The following is an 8345-nucleotide window of genomic DNA, read 5'->3' on the forward strand; positions in this document are numbered from 1 at the left end:
ATCTCTCTCCCCACATCCACCACTGCTGGCGGCTCACCTCCAACTGCGCAACGCTGCGCGCTGTTAACAGCCAACTGCCCAACACTACAATAGCAAATTCCAACAATGCAAACCAGCCACAGACTGCACACAGCACAGTCAGTGATTTTCATATAGAGCGCTACATGGCGTTACCAATATAAAAACCTAAACAGCCTACTTACACCTTTAATGGGTACAAAATCCTTTCATGCTCGGCTGTCGTTTATAGACCTGCAGCAACAATATCACTCAACGCACACTGAGGCGTGTATGTGTGTAGGCTCGATGGGGATGGTTGGTTCAAATGGCTCTGAGCACTATGGGACTAACAGCTATGGTCATCAGTCCCCTAGAACTTAGAACCACTTAAACCTAACTAACCTAAGAACAGCACACAACACCCAGCCATCACGAGGCAGAGAAAATCCCTGACCCCGCCGGGAATCGAACCCGGGAACCCGGGCGTGGGAAGCGAGAACGCTACCGCACGACCACGAGATGCGGGCGGGGATGGTTGTTCCAAGTCTGGTTGACATAGATCGACCTCTGTCGATCGCGACAACTCCGATCTGTATCCGTTAAAACAAACTCCTCGCTTTTTTGGGTTAGTTTCGGGTATTATCTCCCTTTAACAGATATCCGCGTACCGAAGGAGCAGCACGCCGAAATGTATAAGCGGCCCTTGCTTATAATTGAAGCAATGGTGTTCGAAGGATATCTGTCTTCTTTACTGCTACACACAGCCACTGCATCACTCGGTACCGCAACAACTCCCTTTATCTGAAACAATAAACCAAATATCCTTCGCGTGTTCGCGAAGGGCTTATAAACTTACGTGAAACTTGATAACAGTAGTTTTTATGTCTGGTTTGCAAATGAATGTTCAAACGTAGATAATATGATATCTCGAATTATAAGTTCCACATTTCAAGCCGATGCCACGTTATAGTCTTGCGAGGATGTTGATTTGTGAAGTATTATAGCGTCGTTAATGTGTCGCTACGGTCCTAATTCAACAACTCCTACGTCGTAAATCCAGAGATAATGTATTCTCTAAATAACGTACAGAAAGCGTTATAATAAAATGATCAATTATTGTTCACTGTTCATAATGTTAATCACCTTTAGCTTCGACCTTCTATCAAGAAAATAATTATTTCACAGTTACACAATAAAGTTCAATAAATGATGTGGACGACAAGAAGTATTAAAGTTATAACTGAGTTATTGAACTTCTGAATTACCCAACTACAGCACTGGTAAGAACACAGATCTGTCATTCAAGGAATTGAAGCTACGATTTACATAAGCAAATTCTGACATTGACTACAGATTCCAACAACACGGCGTACCTGTGTATTCATGATTGCGTGTATATGTTTCCTACTCAAGTCTATTTGTGGAGTTTATGTCGGCGTTTGGTACATTGCTGTGTCCTTCAATGTTCGTGACGATCACAAATCACGATGACTAACTCCCAGAATTGATTAAGCATCACACAAGTTACTTTTCCCTCGCGTATAATGGTTCAAATGGCTCTGAGCACTACGGGACTTAACTTCTGAGGTCATCAGTCCCCTTGAACTTACTACTTAAACCTAACTAACCTAAGGACATCACACACATCCATGCCCGAGGCAGGATTCGAACCTGCGACCGTTGCAGTCGCGCGGTTCCAGACTGTAGCGCCTAGAACCGCTCGGCCACCTCGGCCGGCTTCCGTTGTCTGGCTGAACGGTAAATGTTCTATAACCTTTCTATCACCAGGACGGTACTTGAAAAACTTTAAGATTCCAGATCGTTCTGAAACAATCTAGTATCGGTCAATAAGCGTGCTTCTATCGCGACGTCTGCAAAAGACTGAAGTTTTTCATTGTAGTCGCAGCGAACTTACAGCTCGATGCGTCTACAATACTTTTCTGGGATAAATGTTATCTCTGATCACATTCTCTCGTATGGGTTTTAATCTTCGTAAAGCATATATTTTGAATTCTTTATTTAGAGTTTCATGCTTGGTAGATTAAGTGATCATCTGGTAGTCTTTCATTTAGTTCTTTCCGTGGAATAGATGTTGTTAGTTCCATGGCATTTCTGTTGGTCAAACTTTCAGTAATGTTAACATTTTGTAGGCAGTAGCTACCGTCAAGGCCAGGATAAATAATTTTTATATCTCTTGCTGTCAAAAGGGATGCCATTAGGGTGTTATAACACGTAACACTGTTCGCTCCGTTACAAGCGAAAAATCAGCGAATATCTGGCATTTATAACCGATAAATTCCGAGCACAAACCCTGTCACTTGTCCGTGTAGTGAGTGCAGGTTTCTAATCGCGCCAAGCGACACTGATTTACGACCTGTCCGCGCGTCCAGCATATACTCACTAACTGCCCAATAACATTCACACCTCCAGTGAACCAGTAAGCCCTAAACAGCCAGGACGTTTATTGTTGTTGAGTCGGAAATAACTCGTATAGTTCGCAAAAATGAAAATACTCATTACATGAATACCACATACCGGGTGAGGCGACAACACACCTGGGATTTTCTTAGACACTTCAGGGAGAGAATGATTTAAGTGGCACTTAATTTACAGCACTAGTTTCGAGAAGATGCAGAATCGTAAATCGGGGATACAAGGGCCATTCAGTAAGTAATGGCCCGTACGTTTCTTCCCAGAACATATTTATTCATAGGAATTAGAATTTGGTGACAGTATCAGCCAACGTTTCTGTTACACATTATTTTTCTTAGTCTTACCCCAGCCAGAGTTGTGTGACAGCACTTGTTCCCTATTGGTAAATGCCCTTGTCCTGTGATCGCAGGCATGTTTTCACTGCATGAATAACGCTCTAATCATCTGCCAAGTGTATCCCACACGAAGAATTGCTAGGTTACCCAGAAGTAGGAGGACACCTGGTCTACACCAGGGGGTGCATGAGCCAATGACGTGCAGTCCAGTTTGCGGTATGTGTGTGGGTGTGCATTGTCCTGTTGGAGCAAGAACTGCGTCTCCATCTGAGCTCTTGATATTCATACAAGTGGTTCTCTTTTCTCCAAAGGTCATTTTCCTGTAGGCAGTATCTATGTTACCCCTAGTGAGAAAAGCCTCTACATCCTTACATTTGCACTCTAGCCATCCCTGCTTAGCCATTTTGCATTTCCTGTCAATCTTATTTTTGAGACGTTTGTATTCCTTTTTGCCTGCTTCATTTATTGCATTTTTATATTTTCTCCTTTCATCAATTAAATTTAATATTTCTTCTGTTACCCAAGGATTTCTACTAGCCCTCGTCTTTTTACCTACTTCATCGTCTGCTGCCTTCACTACTTCATCTCTCAGAGCTACCCATTCTTCTTCATGGAAACGTATCGCACGGTCGGCTGAGCCACATTTCTTGTTAAACTACATCAATGGTCGTGTCTGGATACATGTCATCCAGGTAAACGGTTGCTCGAAATATAAATCGTGCCACTGACACATACTTATGGTTGCACTGTAGGTAACAGACCTGGGCTTCCACGGTAAATGTGGATTACGGTGAAAACTATTTCCAACCACTTGCATCTCTTCATGCTGGTCGTCCTTCCCGACAGTGATGGTATCCTCAGAATATCTGACAACTTTCACTAGAACAATCGTCTGTATCACAGGGCCAAGAGATTTGGGAAGCATGATAGTGAACCGAAGCTATTGTCTTGACCACCGAATGTGGTTGATATTCACCTGAAGGAACACATTTGGACACCAGATAAATTCTCAGGAATGACTGGCTCGTACTTTACGGGTACTGTGTTACCTGTGCTTGAACATCTGGTGCCGTACACCTCTAGAAACTTACCAAGAAATTATAGAATCCACGCAGATTGCTGTTGTATTACGTTGAAAACTGAGCCAGTATGCTGCTAAGCAGGTGGTCATGGCGTTTTTCCTTATTAGAATGCAGCTACATGTCCATTGTGAGAAAGCCTAATCTGGCCAGGCTAAGTAAAATACAGGGCTATTACAAATGATTGAAGCGATTTCATAAATTCACTGTAGCTCCATTCATTGACATATGGTCACGACACACTACAGATACGTAGAAAAACTTGTAAAGTTTTGTTCGGCTGAAGCCGCACTTCAGGTTTCTGCCGCCAGAGCGCTCGAGAGCGCAGTGAGACAAAATGGCGAAAGGAGCCGAGAAAGCGTATGTCGTGCTTGAAACGCACTCACATCAGTCAGTCATAACAGTGCAACGACACTTCAGGACGAAGTTCAACAAAGATCCACCAACTGCTAACTCCATTCGGCGATGGTATGCGCAGTTTAAAGCTTCTGGATGCCTCTGTAAGGGGAAATCAACGGGTCGGCCTGCAGTGAGCGAAGAAACGGTTGAACGCGTGCGGTCAAGTTTCACGCGTAGCCCGCGGAAGTCGACGAATAAAGCAAGCAGGGAGCTAAACGTACCACAGCCGACGGTTTGGAAAATCTTACGGAAAATGCTAAAGCAGAAGCCTTACCGTTTACAATTGCTACAAGCCCTGACACCCGATGACAAAGTCAAACGCTTTGAATTTTCGGCGCGGTTGCAACAGCTCATGGAAGAGGATGCGTTCAGTGCGAAACTTGTTTTCAGTGATGAAGCAAAATTTTTTCTTAATGGTGAAGTGAACAGACACAATGTGCGAATCTGGGCGGTAGAGAATCCTCACGCATTCGTGCAGCAAATTCGCAATTCACCAAAAGTTAACGTGTTTTGTGCAATCTCACGGTTTAAAGTTTACTGCCCCTTTTTCTTCTGCGAAAAAAACGTTACAGGACACGTGTATCTGGACATGCTGGAAAATCGGCTCATGCCACAACTGGAGGCCGACAGCGCCGACTTCATCTTTCAACAGGATGGTGCTCCACCGCACTTCCATCATGATGTTCGGCATTTCTTAAACAGGAGATTGGAAAACCGATGGATCGGTCGTGGTGGAGATCATGATCAGCAATTCATGTCATGGTCTCCACTCTCTCCAGACTTAACCCCATGCGATTTCTTTCTGTGGGGTTATGTGAAAGATTCAGTGTTTAAACCTCATCTACCAAGAAACGTGCCAGAACTGTGAGCTCGCATCAACGATGCTTTCGAACTCATTGATGGGGACATGCTGCGCCGAGTGTGGGAGGAACTTGATTATCGGCTTGATGTCTGCCGAATCACTAAAGGGGCACATATCGAACATTTGTGAATGCCTAAAAAAACTTTTTGAGTTTTTGTATGTGTGTGCAAAGCATTGTGAAAATATCTCAAATAATAAAGTCATTGTAGAGCTGTGAAATCGCTTCAATCATTTGTAATAACCCTGTACAATAAACAGAGTTACAAAAATTGTAAAAGTCACTGAGATTTCCGGGGCGGACATTGTAGACATACAGAGAAAGTGGGATGTAGTCGTGTTTTTCAGCTTACTTCTGTAGGCTTGGTGTCCAGAGTTCCGGGATGAACAGTAGTTGGTCACTGCGGCATCCGCGTGGCCTCGCCTCACCTCGGCTCAGGTGCCGCTTTATTACGACCGTTTACGAGCTGCGGGCCGAGTTGGGCAGTTGCCGGCCACGCTACGGGCATTTACGGCCCCCCTTCCCACCAACTCGCAACTAGCAAGTCCTTCTCAGGCACCTGTCGCGCTGACGGCCACTGCGAAATACTGCGCTAAGGAAATTGCCCCCTCGGCTAAGCGCGATGCTACGCGGCTGCCGACGAAAACCAGCGAAATGTACTCACATTGCGACAGCGCCTACATGTCATCACTGCTTTCGTTCATATTTACGACATATGCAGGTCTTGGGCACTAATTAAAGTGTTTGAAATGGGAGCTCCACATGATCAAACGCTTAGAAAAAATAACGTTTTTGGCGCGGGTCGAGCGGGGCATGAGCTATTTATGTTAACGCAGTGATTGGCGTAGGTGGAATGGTACAGAATAGTAATATGAGGGTGGTGGGCTCGAATTCCTATGGGAAACTGTTTTGTTTTTCGTTTTTATTTTCAATTTTTGCATTACTTACACTGCAAAGAAAGTGAAATAATGGTAAATATCTTGCATTTAATATTTTTATAGATGGCATGATAAGGAAAGGCAAAGGATAATATGGGCTTGCAAATAAACTTCAGGAAAGAATTGTAAGGCTTACACAATAACTATATATTTAAATTTCGAGAGTTTATTATTTTACAGTAAAGGAAACAAAAGAAAAATTCGGAGTAGGTATTAAAATCCATGGAGAAGAAATAAAAACTTTGAGGTTCGCCGATGACATTGTAATTCTGTCAGAGACAGCAAAGGACTTGGAAGAGCAGTTGAACGGAATGGACAGTGTCTTGAAAGGAGGATATAAGATGAACATCAACAAAAGCAAAACGAGGATAATGGAATGTAGTCAAATTAAATCGGCTGATGCTGAGGGAATTAGATTAGGAAATGAGACACTTAAAGTAATAAAGGAGTTTTGCTATTTAGGGAGTAAAATAACTGATGATGGTCGAAGCAGAGAGGATATAAAATGTAGACTGGCAATGGCAAGGAAATCGTTTCTGAAGAAGAGAAATTTGTTAACATCGAGTATAGATTTAAGTGTCAGGAAGTCGTTTCTGAAAGTATTTGTATGGAGTGTAGCCATGTATGAAAGTGAAACATGGACGATAACTAGTATGGACAAGAAGAGAATAGAAGCTTTCGAAATGTGGTGCTACAGAAGAATGCTGAAAATAAGGTGGGTAGATCACATAACTAATGAGGAGGTATTGAATAGGATTGGGGAGAAGAGAAGTTTGTGGCACAACCTGACTAGAAGAAGGGATCGGTTGGTAGGACATGTTTTGAGGCATCAAGGGATCACAAATTTAGCATTGGAGGGCAGAGTGGAGGGTAAAAATCGTAGAGGGAGACCAAGAGATGAATACACTAAGCAGATTCAGAAGGATGTAGGTTGCAGTAGGTACTGGGAGATGAAGAAGCTTGCACAGGATAGAGTAGCATGGAGAGCTGCATCAAACCAGTCTCAAGACTGAAGACCACAACAACAACAACGATATACTCCTGATGGGGCGAAAAAATGAAATAATAGTATGGCAGTGATGGCCTGGAGCCCCCACATGGGCCGAGTGGCAAGCGTTTTCAGCCGACGCGACATTGGGCGACTTGCGTGTCGATGATGAGGACACACAACACCCAGTCCCCCAGTGCAGGACAGGAAATCTCCAATGCGGAAATCGAGCCCAGACCCACTGCATGGCAGTCAGACTCGCTGACCACTCAGCTAAGGAACCGGAATGGTGGGGTGATATTCATCGTAAAAACAGGGAATAGTATGGAACTTCCTACCAAGTTAAAACCGCATGCCGGTCCGAGAATAGGGCTCGGGGCATTTGTCTTTTGCGGACAAGTGCTCTACCGACTGAGCTACCCAAGCACGACTCAGGACCCGTCCTCATAGCTTAACTTTCAGCAATACCTGATCTCCAACCTTCCAAATTTCACAGAAACTCTCTTGCAAGGCTCCCAAGACCAGCACGTCTGGACATGGCTTAGCCACAGCCTAGGGGATGTTCCCAGGATAAAATTTTCACTCTGTAATTCTGGAAACATCCCCCATGGTGTAGCTAAGCCATGTCTTAACAATATCCTTTCTTTCAGAAGTGCTAGTCTTGCAAAATTCGCAGGAGGGCTTCTGAGAAGTTTGGAATGGAGGAGACGAGTTACTGGCGGAAGTGAGGATATGAGGACGGATCGTGAGCTGTGGGTGGGTAGCTCAGTTGGTAGAGTACTTGCCCACGACAAGCAAAGGTCCAGAGCTCTGGTTTCGATCCGGTACACAGTTTTAATCTGCCAGGAAGTTTCATAACAGCACACACTCCGCTACAGAGTGAAAATTTCATTCAGGGGAATGGTAGTTTTCTCGGCATCTTGAACAAATTATGAAAGCCGCATTTTTACAATTACATGGTTGTTTCATAGTTTCTATAGAAAAACAGGCCCGATTTACATTCATAAATGGTTCTCTGTCATCGCACGTCTGGTACCAAACAAGCATTAAGCATCACTACGCCAAATATTGCCAAGCACAGCTGGTGATTACAATGATGCTGTCTTTTTGGGATGTGATTTATTTTAGCTCTCGATGAGATAAGAGCTGTTTTGCAGCTTTTTGATCCAATTCCTTACCTAACGATAAAAACAGGGAGTAAATATTGAGGGAAACAAGGTTAATATTCCAAGATGTCATTCTTATTCATTTTGAAAAGTCGCATCGTGTAATTGTCAATTTGCTTGTCATCTCGATGATACGATGAGTCAATT

This window comes from Schistocerca piceifrons, chromosome 6 (assembly GCF_021461385.2).
Source record: "Schistocerca piceifrons isolate TAMUIC-IGC-003096 chromosome 6, iqSchPice1.1, whole genome shotgun sequence".
Classification (NCBI taxonomy): Eukaryota; Metazoa; Arthropoda; class Insecta; order Orthoptera; family Acrididae; genus Schistocerca; species Schistocerca piceifrons.